Genomic DNA, 16,369 nt, shown 5'->3' with positions numbered 1-16,369 from the left:
TGAACGACAAGAAGTGGAACGAGCACTTAAGATCGGTTTAGGGAATGCGAATGGTAAACTTGGACTTACTAAGAGAATCCTATTAAATTGTACAAAGGAGACAGCGTACAGAACACTTGTGCTCCCATTCTTGTGTACTGCTCCCCATCATATCGGATTAAAGGTAAACATTAAATCAATTCAGAGACGTCATTCTCGATTTGTTACCGATAGATTAGATCAGTACACGACTACTACAGAAATGCTCCGTGAACTCAAATGGGAATCCCTGGTGCGAAGAAGACGTTCTTTGCGCGAAACATTCTTGAGAGAGTGTAGAGAACTAACATTTGGGATAGATTACTGAATGGTTCTACTGCCATCAACATACATCTTGCGGAAGGGCCACGAATACAAGACAAGGGGTATCAGGGCTCGTACGGAAGCATGTAGACAATCGTGTTTCTCTCGTTCTCTTTGCGAATGGAACGTAACTAACAGTGGTTAAAGTACCCTCCACCATGAACCGTATGGTGGCCTGTGGAGTATATATGTAGATGTAGAATAGATTAGATACTCGCACTGCTAATGGTTGGGGTCATTTCTAGTGAGTGATTCAACCAGTCAGTCAGTCAGTCGCTTATCGGAGCTCCAGTACCTAAAATGTGCCGCTGCTCCACTTTTGAGCCCACTGTTACTGCTGTAGGTAACGTGTCTGAAATCTTGCTCCTAGCCAAGTGGATTCGATTAACCGATTGTAATAAAGTTCAGAATGATAAATTTCTCCCTCTGTCTCTCTCTCTCTTTCTCTCTCTCTCTCTCTCTTTCTCTCCCTTTGAGCTTGTTTCACATAGAGCATAGGCGCACAACGTTATTTGATGATAGGGTGCAAGGGGTTTGCTGGACGGGGTGGCCGAGCAGTTCTTGGCGCTACAGTCGAACCGCGCGACCGCTAGGGTCGCAGGTTCGAATCCTGTGTCGGGCATGGATGTGTGTTATGTCCTTAGGTTAGTTAGGTTTAAGTAATTCTAAGTTCTAGGGGTCTGATGACCTCAGAAGTTAAGTCTCATAGTGCTCAGAGCCATTTGAACCATTTTCTAAGGGTTAGAAAGGTTATCTTTGGCTAAACATTTTTCGTAGTGACCACAGAACATGTCTTACCAGCAACTTGTTTCCGTTTGTTTTGTCTATTATTATTTTACGATGTTGCAATGCGTGTGTTGTTAAGAAGAAGAATCTATGGATGCATGTCTGGACGAACATTGCACTGTTCTTCTCAACAACACAGGCACTGCAATATCTTATTTATCCGCTAACAACAGGCAGTGACTTTCAATTAAAATGACGTCACCTGTACAGGAATTACATAATGTGTGTACGAGTACAGATTGTGACGCAGGAATCATGACATATGAAAGTCTGGGTCTGGCCGTGAGTCGTGCACGGCTAGCGAAAGCGGCAACTGCCGGCACAGTAGAAAATGGTTCAAATGGCTCTGAGCACTATGGGACTTAACATCTATGGTCATCAGTCCCCTAGAACTTAGAACTACTTAAACCTAACTAACCTAAGGACAGCACACAACACCCAGCCATCACGAGGCAGAGAAAATCCCTGACCCCGCCGGGAATCGAACCCGGGAACCCGGGCGTGGGAAGCGACAACGCTACAGGCACGACCACGAGATGCGGGCCGGCACAGTAGTTCAGCGTGTTTGGTCAGAGGGTTATCTGCCCTATGTAATAAAAAATGTGAGTGAACAGATCACTGATGAACTTTAAGGAGTGTCATGGGACATCCGCCCCGAAGATACCGATCGAACAATTATGAACAAAATGAAATCAAAAAAGAAAAAGAATAAAGCGGTTAAGGCGATCGCTGGCGTAAGACAAGACGTCCGAATTCGGTTCTCGGTCCGGCAGAAATTTTAACTGTCGTCATTCCCTTCCAGAGCTGATGGTTGTTCGTATTCGCAACTGAGACTACATTCATGTATCATTATTTTCTTTAGAGAAGTATTACGTAACTGCTATGAATTGTTACTGAATCTGTATGTGGCTTTTACAATTTCTTCTGTAGAGTGAAGTAAAGTCGTGTGGTATGAATGGCTGGGAGATCCCGAAGAAAGGTTCAGTCGCCTAATTACAAAGGTTTATTCTATCCTCCGCGCACACATGCGCCTTTCCTTCGCGAAGTATGAGAACTGTGTACAGACGTATATATGTTAAGTAATGAAGATGACTCTAATGTATGCATGTGTGTGTGTGTGTGTGTGTGTGTGTGTGTGTGTGTATGTGTGTGTGTGTGTGTGTGTGGAGCATAGTGTCATGTTGGAGTTAGTTGCACATGATGAGAGGAGAGAATGAAATCAGGCGCTGGCAAATAGCTTACTACGCTATTAGGGAGGTGTGATTGCAAAAATTATTACCTGAAAACAAAAAATATGAGCACGTAGGAAATTGTATTTTAAATAGAGTTTATTTTTTATGAACCCTCGATCCAAGATTGCGAACATGCCAAAATAAGTAAAAGACTGTATCTTGGATCGAACAATGTCAAATGTGATAGTTGTAAGGTTTAAAAAGATCTTTCGATTGCTTTTTAAGTATCGATTGCTTTCTTACGCTTGGAGATGTATCGAAATAATAGTTAAAAACAGTTAATGATCGGGTTCTCTGTAATTCGTTGACATTCACGTTCCCATATTTGATATTTGCTGATAGTACCGCTCGCGGTAACAAAAATAGTTTTTGTTTGAAACATAAAAAAATATAAATTTTTTGAGATATGTTAATTTTTTTAAATAAAAGACGTTTCCGATAGTTGGCTAGATTTTCTCAGCGGATGGCCCTACAGTAACGCTATGAGGCCTTACTTGACAAAGAGTTAAGGTACCAAGCTATTAAATAATTTTTATGATTTTATTAATTGTAAGGATCAAAACAAGACTTCGTAAAACTTGCAGTTTTGTTGGGTGTGTTGTTTTAGCTAACCGTCTTAATTTTTATCTTACGAAAACAACTTTTAAAGAAATAAACTGCCGACCTTTTTACACGAATTGAAAAGAGATTAATGACCTTCTGGATCCGTGATAACTTGGGCGCATTTAACTTTTCACAGCCCTGATGTTGGTAGAAGTAAATACTGGATACTTACATTTTCAAGAAATAATATTATATGATGCCAAATGACACGTGCTTGCATAATCCTTGGTATTCCGGCTTTTTATTGCTCTACAATGTATAACAATGGATTATACTATTCAGTATAGTTTAGCAGTGGAGTAAACTAATGAAAAGTATGTGTAGAGGATTTTCGAGTAGTAAGTATCCATGTACAATTTACTTGTGTAGAAAATCATGTATTTATAGTCTATATATACTACCCCGAGTCCTTATTTCAAAACATTAATACTCACCAAAAGCTACAAAAATAGTCGCTTGTAGTCTACATACGTTCTATAATACACTGATCACTATTTCGTAAATTATTCACAAAACAAATTCAGTTCTGGGCTATAGTTCGCTTGTAGACAGGACTGAGGTGCTATATGTTGCTACTGACGATCCTGGAGTCGCGGGCCGGAGGCTTTTAATGACGGGACGTTTCCTGATTCCTACGGAGAAAACAACCGAATGCGCTGAGATATCAAAGATTTTGCATCCATTCCGCTCCAGCACACACACTCCGCGCTTGCACGCCTTCATTACTCAGATTCTAATACTAAAAATCAATGAAACTTCTCCAAGAGTTCTTTTCTTGAAAATGTAAGTATTCAATATTAACCTCCATCAAGCGCATCGCATGTAAGATGTTAACTGCGCAAGTTAAAAAGAAAAGAAGAAAGAGCTATGTAATACCGGCTCCAAAACGTCGTAGAATATTAGTTTTTAAATTGCAACGCTTTCTTTCCTTAAAAGTTGTTTTCATAAAATAAAAATTAATATAGTCAGCTAAAAAACCACGCCCAGTAAAACTGAAAGTTTTTCGGAGTCTTTTTAATTCTTGCAATTAATAAAATTGTAAAAATTATTTCATAGTGTGGTATCACAATTCTTTGCAAAGAAAGTAAGGCTAAAAGAGTTACTGCAGGGCCATCCGCTGTGAGAAGAAATAGCCAAATATCGGGTAGGGCTTTTTTTTTCAAAAATCAATGCCTCTTGAAAAATAACAATTTTTTTTTAATTTTTCGTACAAGTACTTTTTTTACTTCCACCACATTTGGCGCATCTTATGGCAGAGCGACACTGGCTGCTTACATGATGAAATCTGAGACAGTTATAACATTGCCGCACAGAAGGGATATACATATCCACCGGGCAATGCATCCCGTAAATTAAAACAAAGTCTAGTAGTACTTGCGAATCAAACTGAACCACACACGTGCCAAATGGTGCGGTAGTAGTAACTGCGTCCTTCATCACATTTTTTGATATGCGCCTGACATGCAAGGCGGTATAGAGTGAAGCAATGACTCAGGAGTTCTCCCTCATATAAGCTGGTGTCAACTTTTCTGATTACACCCGCCGCGCGGGATTAGCCGAGCGGTCAGGGGCGCTGCAGTCATGGACTGTGCGGCTGCTCCCGGCGGAGGTTCGAGTCCTCCCTCAGGCATGGGTGTGTGTGTTTGTCCTTAGGATAATTTAGGTTAATTAGCGTGTAAGCTTAGGGACTGATGGCCTTAGCAGTCAAGACCCGTAAGATTTCACACACATTTCAACATTTGATTACATCCTGGTGCTTGATGACGTGACTTGGACCGGATGGAACAGCATTGTTTGCATAACGAATTGATGTAACACTAGAAGATCTTGGCAAGTGCAGATTCAGGGATTGGTCTACAGCTGTGAGGCTCTCTAATGGAACAGCTTTATCTCAACATTGCTGACATAAGGTGGCTACTTCCCTTGTTTGGTTGTTGTACTGCTCCACGTTTGCCACTCTTCATTACTTTCTCATGCTCCAGTGTCCGTTTCTGTACGGTACCCGAAGCACCAGTACCCAATGACGTGATGGTATCATTGGTGGAATAATTATTGAGAACTTCCGTGGTGTTCGCGACCGCTGAGTGTAGTGGATGCTGGTCTGCCGTCGAATAACGCAAGGCCGCCGGCAAAGGGCCCCGTAGCCGCCTTCCCCGTAGGGCCCGCTGTCCATGTTTAGAATAACTTCACGTGGCTCCTATTAGCGTGTCACAACAAGATGTACACTACTGGCCATTAAAATTGCTACACTAAGAAGGAATGCAGATGATAAACGGGTATTCATTCGACAAATATACTATACTAGAACAGACATGTGCTTTTATTTTCACGCAGTTTGGGTGCATGGATCCTGAGAAATCAGTACCCAGAACAACCACCTCCGGCCGTAATAATGGCCTTGATATGCCTGGGCATTGAGTCAAACAGAGCTTGGATGGCGTGTACAGGTACAGCTGCCAATACAGCTTCAACTCGATAACACAGTTCATCAAGAGTAGTGACTGGCGTATTGTGACGAGCCAGTTGCTCGGCCACCATTGACCAGACGAATTCAATTGGTGAGAGATTAGGAGAATGTGCTGGCCAGGGCAACAGTCGAACATTTTCTGTATCCTGCTGAAATGTAGGGTTTCGGAAGGATCGAATGAAGGGTAGAGCCACGGGTCGTAACATATCTGAAATGTAACGTCCACTGTTCAAAGTGCCGTCAATGCGAACAAGAGGTGACCGTGACGTGTAACTAATGGCACCCCATACTATGACCCCGGGTGATACGCCTGTATGGCGATGACGAATACACGCTTCCAATGTGCGTTCACCGCGATGTCGCCAAACACGGATGAGGCCATCATGATGCTGTAAACAGAGCCTGGATTCATCCGAAAAAATGACGTTTTCCCATTCGTGCACCCAGGTTCGTTGTTGAGTACACCATCGCAAGCGCTCTTGTCTGTGATGCAGCGTCAAGGGTAACCGCAGCCATGATCTCCGAGCTGGTAGTCCATGCTGCTGCAAACCTCGTCGAACTGTTCGTGCAGATGGTTGTTGTCTTGCAAACGTCCCCATCTGTTGACTTGGGGATCGAGACGTGGCTGCACGATTCGTTACAGCCATGCGGATAAGATGCCTGTCATCTCGACTGCTAGTGATACGAGGCCGTTGGGATCCAGCACGGCGTTCCGTATTACCCTCCTGAACCCACCGATTCCATATTCTGCTAACAGTCATTGGATCTCGACCAACGCGAGCAGCAATGTCGCGGTACGATAAACCGCAATCGCGATAGCGACAATCCGACCTTTATCAAAGTCGGATACGTGATGGTACGCATTTCTCCTCCTTACACGAGGCATCACAATAACGTTTCACCAGGCAACCCCGGTCAACTGCTGTTTGTGCATGAGAAATCGGTTAGAAACTTTCCTCATGTCAGCACGTTGTAGGTGTCGCCACCGGCGTCAACCTTGTGTGAATGCTCTGAAAAGCTAATCATTTGAAAATAACAGCATCTTCTTCCTGTCGGTTAAATATCGCGTCTGTAGCACGTCATCTTCGTGGTGTAGCAATTTTAATGGCCAGTAGTGTATTTAGGTCTTCTTCATACACGTAGCACGAGCACAAGTGACTGAGTGATACTAGATACGCAAATCGAAATAAACAACACTCCGCGATTACAAGGAAGTTAACGCCCCGGAGTCTCGGCATTGAATACTCACTGAAGTTAGACAGCCTGAAAGATATTTTATATGACACAGATATCGACTCTGCCTTGCTTCAAGAATAATTGCGGGAGGATTCAAAAGTGTTCTAAATCCCAAAGATTATGCACCCAATTTTAGCATGTCCATAAAGTTAGCGTACATAGTGAAAGAGTTTAGACTGTCTGACACGTCGGAGCTTAAAAACAGCAACGCGTTTGGCGTTATTTTATAACGACCACCGCATCCTGCCATTTATATAGGATCTGTGTATCTGACAACTTGAACAGGGTGATGCAAACGAACTGCGGCCGACGAGATTCTCGGACCATGCCCCCCAAAGATACTGCATGTCGCAAGTGGGTTAGCAACACGTGAGAGGATTGTGAGGGGAACTTTACTCCTTATGACTCTCCTTTGAAATGGTGGCTTCAATGTGCCATACGTAAATTAAGAAAAATCTTAATGGATTATTCGCACAAAAAAGGTTGTTGGTATAAGGAAACGGTTGAATTTTGTTACCAGTGATAGCGGGTCTCCATAAACTAGATGCATCAGCGATCGGGAATTATGTCCAGGTCAAGACAATAAAAACAAAAATTTTGGTTCTGAATCTCAAACAACCAAAAGGACACAAAGTTCGCTCGAGGAGGCAGGACAATGTTTTTCGTGAAGAAACATCAGTTTTTAACGTTAAACGCGAAATGAAGAGGGTGCAATGGTAAATTTTTACAGAAGTTTAAACGAATGGCAGAATTGTTTTGACAACTAAACGGGAAATTAAAGAAGGAATATGCAGACATTTTGCATAACTTGGGTTCCACAGTGCTGCTGATAACAGTGCACGGTCCAAACTGTTACCAAATTTCCGAGGGAAACTTGGCGTTACAGCATCTCACAGTCTCACAGAGGAGATCAATGAAGGTGCAATAGTACTCAATCCGAAAAACAAATCGCCTGGTCCAGATGGAATTCCTGCAGAGTTTTACCGGGTCTACCAGATGCAACTGATACCTAAAGTATGTAACGAACTTATGTCTTCTGATCTGTAAATCCCAAAAGATTTCTTGGAAGAAATGGTTGTGCTTAACTCAAAAAAACCACAAAATGTGCCACTGCTAAACAATGACTAGAAAGTAGTGGCCTGCGTCCTTGCACAAAGGCTCAAGAGGGTAATAAATGAATTTATCGGAGCCTATCAAACTAGTAAAGGCAGGGACAGACCAATCCTCGACACCGCGTGTGGTAATAGGGACATTACAGCTACAGAAGACTTCCGAAAACTGAGATTTGCAACAATGTCAGTAGATTGTGAAAAGGCTTTTGACATGGTCAACCACAGTAGGGGAGCTACAGGTGTGCTAGGCCATTTTGTTAGTGTGGGTTGCCTACATCAGGTGCAGCTATGCACTCAGGGGAAAACCTACTGCTCTCTTTTGATTGACTGGTACTTAGCCTATTGTTCTACTTTGATTGACAGGTCCTTAGCCTATTGTTCTGTTAAGTGGTTTTCCATGTCACTGCAGTTAACCTATTGTTCCCCCCCACCCCCACCCCCTTCCACTCCTGTCCCCCCTCAGGAAGGGAGTGCTGGGCCATTTTGTTAGTGTGGGTTGCCTACATCAGGGGTATGTATGCACTCAGGAGGCACACCAACTGTTCTCCTTTGATTGACAGGTACTTAACCTATTGTTCTGTTAAGTGCTTTTCCATGTCACCTCCCTTAACCAATCGTTCCCTCGCTCCCACACCCTCCCCCCCCCCAAACCCCCCGCCACCCTTGCTGCTAGAGGTACACTTTCATATCTGAGTTATTGGATTGCCGGCCGCGGTGGTCTCGTGGTTCTAGGCGCTCAGTCCGGAACCGCGAGACTGCTACGGTCGCAGGTTTGAATCCTGCCTCGGGCATGGATGTGTGTGATGTCCTTAGGTTAGTTAGGTTTAAGTAGTTCTAAGTTCTAGGGGACTGATGACCACAGATGTTAAGTCACATAGTGCTCAGAGCCATTTGAACCATTTTAGTTATTGGATTGGGCCCTATAACTACTATTAGTTGATTGACTACTTAATTAAGTTGATCATTTAATTAAACTCCCCCTCCCCTCTGATAAGCCCCCTCCCCTCCCACCCTCTCCCCCTACCCGAAAAATAGCGAGAAAAAGACTCAGTTGATCGCTCATTTGGAGGGAAATCGATTGCTCTGTATGGAATATTGTGTAAACAATTTAGACAATTTATGTTATAATTGGAAAGGGTATATTGTTTATTTGTAAAAAAATCTGTTTGTGGGGGTTGGATTTCTCTTGCTCGTCATTCTCTGCTGTTTGGAAACATCTAGGTCTTGCAAGAAGCAATTACAAGGGACAAACATGTTGCATAACGTAGTGTTCGGCACTGTACTCAGGGTGTCTTAACCTAATGTTCGGGCCGCCACACATAAACTATTGTACCGCCTTTGATGCGAAATTAAGTAATTAGATATCTCCTCCCACCATTTTCTGGTACACTTTTCGAATTTCACATGCTTTTGAACACCATTTCTGGCGCATCCTTCTGTGTCAACCACACCCTTAAACTATTGTACTGCATTTGACATAAAAATTATTCAAATTAACTTAGTGTTCTGCACTTAACCTGCTGTTCTGCTCCATGTCACCCACTCACACACAGCCTCCCCTTAACTACTGCACCGCTAACACTACATTGTTTTAAGAAATTTATACAAATTAATTAAATCGATTCTTCACACTTATGGGGTACTTTTTTTTTTTTAATTCGCAGCATCCTATTGGATTCCCTCAGTCCTACGAAATTATCTGACAAAGTCGTTGATTCAGCGCTTCTGGAAGGTGTTGCCAAGATTCTCTCAGACACGTGCTATGACGGACAGACGACCGGAACTGTGCTCTGATAATGAATACCGCACCCGCGGACGTACCTCTTGGAAGGCATCACCGACAAAGGTTGGTGTACTGTATCCATATCACACCAATAGAGCAACTGTACTGTACTGTATCCATATCACACCAATAGAGCAACTATGAAAATGCTAGAGTCCGCTTAGGGGTGCCGATGAGGGGGCGTATTGTTACAGCCATGTTCCCCGTCCTGTTTGTACACTATAGCAGGCACAGTTGAACACTTGCATTGCTATTTTGTGCAGCTGTTTACGAAATGAATCTATCACCACTTACGATCGGATATACTCCTCAATGCATTCAAATCACAATTCACCACATCCCATCTATCCTTCCGTTACGACTAGATACACGCAATCTTTTTTTGTTTTTACGTGAATAGTAGTTTGATTACTTAACAGAAACGTATGTCGAGACATAAGCCACGATACCTTCACGTTCAAGCAGCAGCATAACATTTCTGACTATCAATTATAGGTGTATGAAAGAATTCTGATACATACACACATGCGCTAGCTGGGTGTCGTTTTCGCACTCCAAGAAAGTGTCCCGCCATTACGTATTTGTCGATGAATAAAGAATTTAACTACAATTTATAAAACCCTAGAGTATTTTCGGTTTATCCATTTCACCACTTCCACGAAACCTTTTGGTATTTTCGATAATTATAAGTGTAAAAATCATATTTGTTTAAGGTGTCTGAATTACTTTTCATCACAGGAGTTATGAGCTATACATCTAGTAGACAGTACCTCCAAGGATCCGGTAAGTGTTGTTGTGCCTACTGAGGAAACCAAATTCATAAAGTTTAAAAATGCTCACCACAAGGCGCGAGGAGGCATTCAAAGCCGGCGTATACTACAAACGGGCATCATATTGGCTGTAAAGGTGTCGGGACATAGTGATAATTATCACCTTCAGAGAAGAGCAGCATGTTTACATGCAGCTCGCCCTCACCGGCAAATTTTGAGAAATGGAGGGAGCCGACGACGATATGCTTGTCTTGCTCAACTGACTTGTTTTCTTTTTCTCCAGGCCATAAACATGAACCGAAATGCCGGTATTCTGGGCCTCAAATTTAGGTGTGTCCTGGATCTTGACGTGGAACTCTATACCATCAAAGTTATAACACTTATGGATGTCAAGGTATTACCATATTGGGACGTGCGTTGTGGTTTTTCTGGGTAATTTTTCTCGGAAGCCAGGATTGACCATGCAAAACAAGCTTGATCATGTCTATTTTCGACATTAATGCATGCATACTTATTAACTATATCTTTAGGGAGCTTGATATAGCTTGACCGTCCATTTACCATATCATAGACATGTGTATGGATGTCCAGGTGTACAATTATGCTGAGTGCTTTAGCTGACACTTTCACTTCCATCTCTGAAAACCGGCCCAATATACCACTAAAGGTGGATTTTCGAAACCGCTCGGCGATTTATGTGCTCTGCATTATAACACCATTTTCCCCTCAAAGATAATGAATACTCGTCTCTTAAAGGCCAGACTCAACTTTGGTGGAGGGAATGGGGGTGCGATAATTCAGTGCAAAGCGCAGCACTGCATTTAATGGTGGGATACCGCGGATCATTGACTACCTTGAGGAGCTCTGTTTCCACGACAGAAAGGCACGCGCTTAGAAATCCAATAGGATCGAGGTACCCTCCTGCCGGGTTCTCGATCCTAATGAACGAGATTTGCGTATCTAGTATCACTCAGTCACATGTGCTCCTCAAAGGCGTCGGCAATCACCGAGTACTGCAACTGCGGTATGGTATCACTGACCTGATGTCCTTCACTAAAAGAACGGGGGAGGGAACTGCCACTAGCCACAGGATCCTGGTCTCTATTACTGACACTAGAACTGTTTGATGGATCTGGCGAGGTGGAAACGGGCGCGCACCGTACCTCACGCGACGGCGCAGCAGGAGACACCGGCGAATCGAGCAGCTGCGAGAGGGCGGTCCGTGGACGCCAAAGCGATGCTGTGACGGCCGGGGCAGGGTGGGGACCCGGAGCGGCGGCAGCGGCGGCGGCGGGGGCGGCGGGGGTGGCGGCAGTGGCAGCGGCGTGGGCGGCGGCAGCAGCGGCTTCCCGCTGGGCGACTAGCGGCGCTCTTGCCGGCGAAGCGCGCCTCACAGGACCTCGTTTACATGTTATAGTCTTCACCGCCCCGGGTACCCCAGCCACGGCGTATTGTGGGAGTTGTTCACCTGTCTCGACCGCTGTAGAACAATGAAAAAAAAAAATACAACGTTCTAGACATCGCCTGATTTCACTGCTACTGCAAGGAAAGAAAGGATACTAATTGTTTGTAAGCAGATTATATATATTTTACCTGTTTCGCTATGACTCCTTGATATCTCCCTCATCTCCTCACGATGACGAAGGTCTCTCTCCATCTGATCCACCCACTGTGGCATTTCGCCCTCGCCTGAATTGGGGAGGGTCTATCGATTCATACCCCATATATCACCTGAAGCATAATTATCTAATAATAACAAAACACACACACACAGGAACAATAGGAAACAAAATGTATACATATTTCTTTTTTTAGAATATACACTTACACGAGATCTGCGATGGCGCCTGGATATCTCCAGCACGTACACCCTCCTGACCCACTTCTGCGTATGTCAGGAAATCATCTACAACAACAAAGAATATACACCACATCACACAAACGACACAGATTAATTACGTATACACAGTAGTATACGAAATCCATAGTGAAAGAAAAGAAGAACGTTTTTATCGTTTTTGATCCTCGAAATCATGTACAACAACAACACAAGCTCCAACATATTATGTAAACGTTGAATTTTTGTAGAAAGATACAATGTATACACGACGTGTATTGCAGGAATACTAAATTATTAGTGAAAACGTAATATTTATCGATTTCGCTCCCTCTAAATCATCTAGAACAAACTCACACTCGTTGGTCACAATACATTACACATACCATGAATGGCATATATACTGCTTACAGTAATATTGGTGCTGCTACTGCTGCTGCTGCTGCAGCTGCAGCCACTGTTGTTGGTGTTGCAGTTGCTGCTGCTGGTGCAGCTGATGGCACTGTTGTTGCTGTTGCTGCCGCTGCAGCTGCAGCCACTGTTGTTGGTGTTGCAGTTGCTGCTGCTGGTGCAGCTGATGGCACTGTTGTTGCTGTTGCTGCCGCTGCAGCTGCAGCCACTGTTGTTGGTGTTGCAGTTGCTGCTGCTGGTGCAGCTGATGGCACTGTTGTTGCTGTTGCTGCCGCTACAGCTGCAGCCACTGTTGTTGGTGTTGCAGTTGCTGCTGCTGGTGCAGCTGACGGCACTGCTGTTGCTGTTGCTCCTGCTGCAGCTGCAGCCACTGTTGTTAGTGTTGCAGTTGCTGCTGCTGGTGCAGCTGATGGCACTGTTGTTGCTGTTGCTGCCACTGCAGCTGCAGCCACTGTTGTTGGTGTTGCAGTTGCGGCTGCTGGTGCAGCTGACGGCACTGCTGTTGCTGTTGCTCCTGCTGCAGCTGCGGCCACTGTTGTTTTTGCAGTTGCTGCTGCTGTTGCAGCTGCAACCCCTGTTGTTGCTGCGACTGCTGCAGCTGTTGCCACTCAGCTTCATGAATTACCCACTGGATATATGCTGAAACAATAAGACGTATTCAATACGAAATTCTTAGTGGAAAAATAAGTTATCTATATCGATTTTTATCTCTCTCGAAATCACCTACGGACTCGCTGGTCTCAGCAGTAGTGTAAATATGGTATACAGGGTTGCCCAGTGATAGTGACCGGGACAAATATCTCAGGAAATAAGCATCAAACGAAAAAACTACAACGAACGAAACTCGTCTAGCTTAAAGGGGGAAACCAGCTGGCATTATGGCTGGCCCGCTAGATGGCACTGCCATAGTTCAAACGGATATCAACTGCGGTTTTTAAAATATGAACCCCCATTTTTTATTACATATTCGTGTTGTACGTAAAGAAATATGAATGTTTCAGTTGGACCACTTTTTTTCGCTTTGTGATAGATGGCGCTGTAATAGTCACAAACGTATAAGTTCGTGGTATCACGTAACATTCCGCCAGTGCGGGCGGTATTTGCTTCGTGACACATTACCCGTGTTAAAATGGACCGTTTACCAATTGCGGAAATGGTCGATATCGTGTTGATGTATGGCTATTGTGATCAAAGTGCCCAAGGGGCGTGTGCTATGTATGCTGCTCGGTATCCTGGACGACATCATCCAAGTGTCCGGATCGTTCGCTCGATAGTTACGTTATTTAAGGAAACAGGAAATGTTCAGCCACATGTGAAATGTCAACCACGACCTGCAACAAATGATGATGCCCTAGTAGGTGTTTTAGGTGCTGTCGCGGCTAATCCGCACATCAGTAGCAGACAAATTGCGCGAGAATCGGGAATCTCAAAAACGTCGGTACGATTGCATCCGTACCATATTTCTATGCACCAGGAATTGCATGGCGACGACTTTGAACGTCGTGTACAGTTCTGCCAGGGGCACAAGAGAAATTATGGGACGATGACATATTTTTTGCACGCGTTCTATTTAGCGACGAAGCGTCATTCACCAACAGCGGTAACGTAAACCGGCATGATATGCACTATTGGGCAACGGAAAATCCAAGATGGCTGCGACAAGTGGAACATCAGTGACCATGGTGGGTTAATGTATGGTGCGGCATTATGGGAGGAAGGATAATTGGCCCCCATTTTATCGATGGCAATCTAAATGGTGCAATACATGCTGATTTCCTACGTAATGTTCTACCGATGTTACTACAAGATGTTTCATTGCATGACAGAATGGCGATGTACTTCCTACATGATGTATGTCCGGCACATAGCTCGAGTGCGGTTGAAGCGGTATTGAATATCATATTTCATGACAGGTGGATTGATCGTCGAAGCACCATGGCCCGCAAGTCCACCGGATCTTATGTCCCCGGATTTCTTTCTGTGGGGAAAGTTGAATGATATTTGCTATCGTGATCCATCGACAACGCCTGACAGCAGCGCATTGCTAATCAATGTGCGAACATTAAGAAAGGCGAACCACTCTCTGTTGAGAGGAATGTCGTTACACGTATTGCCAAATGCATTGAGGTTGACGGGCATCATTTTGAGCATTTATTGCATTAATGCGGTATTTACAGGTAATCACGTTGTAACAGCATGTGTTCTCAGAAATGATAAGTTCGCAAAGGTACATGTATCACATTGGAACAACCGAAATAAAATGTTCAAACGTACCTACGTTCTGTATTTTAATTAAAAAAACCTACCTGTTACCAACTGTTCGTCTAAAATTGTGAGCCATATGTTTGTGATTATTACAGCGCCATCTGTCACAAGGCGAAAAAAGTAGTCCAACTAAAATATTCATATATTGGAAGTGAAATTTGACGGTCTCCCTCTATGGCAGAAAATGGTGAACTAGACCTCACCGACGTCACATTTAAATCGCAAGCTTTATACGTGTGTAACACCTTCACGTTGTAGACAAAGTCGCCCAATAGTTTAACGGCCCATTTACTGAATGAAATCACTTGTGTTGCTCTGTACACGCTCATTGATGTGCAGTGTATTCCAAGCGGTTTTTATTGTTTTAAGCACATTTAATGAAATTTAGCTACATACAAATGAATTCCTCGGCTAAAAGTATGACAAAAGTAAAATACATGCACCGAAGCGCCAAAGAAACTGGTATAGGCATGTGTATTCAAATACAGAAATACGTAAACAGGCAGAATACGACTCTGCGGTCAGCAACGCTTATATAAGACAACAAGCGTCTGGCGTAGTTGTTAGATCGATTACTGCTGCTACAATTGCAGGTTATCAAAATTTAAGTGAGTTTGAACATGGTATTATAGTCGGCCCACGGGCGATGGGACACAGCATCTCCGAGTTAGCGATGAAGAGGGGATTTTCCCGTACAACCATTTCACTAGTGTACCGTGAATATCAGTGATCTGCTAAAACATCAAATCTTCGACATCGCTGAGGCCGGAAAAAGATCCTGCAAGAAAGGGACCAACGACGACTGATGAAGAGAATCATTCAACGTGATGAAATTGCAACCCTTCCGCTAACTGCTGCACATTTCAATGCTGGGCCATCAACAAGTGTCAGCGTGCGAACCATTCAACGAAACATCATCAAAATGGGCTTCCGGAGCCGAAGGCCCAGTAGTGTACCCTTGATGACTGCGCAATACCATGCTTCACGCCTCGTCTGGGCGCGTCAACACCGACATTGGACTGTTGATGACTGAAAACATGTTGCCAGGTAGGACGAGTCTCGTTTCAAATTGTATTGTACATGTCAGCAGGGTACTGTTCAAACTGGTGGAAGGCTGTAATGGTGGGTTGCTTGTGCAGTTGGGGTGATATGGGACCCCTGATACGTCTAGATACGTCTGTGACAGCTGACGCGTACATAAGCATCCTGCCTGATCATCTACATCCGTTCATGTCCATAGTGCATCCCGACGGACTTCAGCAATTCCAACAGGACTATGCCACACCCCACACGTCCATAATTGCTACAGAGTGGCTCCAGGAACACTCTTCTAAGTTTAAACACTTCCTCTGGCCACCAAACTCCCCAAATATGAACATTATTGAGCATATCTGGGATGCCTAGCAATGTGCTGTTCAGAAAAGCTCTGCACCTCTCGTAGTCTTATGAATTTACGGAGAGCCCTCCAGGATTCATGGTGTCACTTCCCGCGGCATTAGTCGATTACACACCACGTCGTGTTGGG

The sequence above is a fragment of the Schistocerca nitens genome, chromosome 3 (genome assembly GCF_023898315.1).
Source record: "Schistocerca nitens isolate TAMUIC-IGC-003100 chromosome 3, iqSchNite1.1, whole genome shotgun sequence".
Taxonomy (NCBI): Eukaryota; Metazoa; Arthropoda; class Insecta; order Orthoptera; family Acrididae; genus Schistocerca; species Schistocerca nitens.
Note: the sequence above shows the minus strand (reverse complement) of the source record.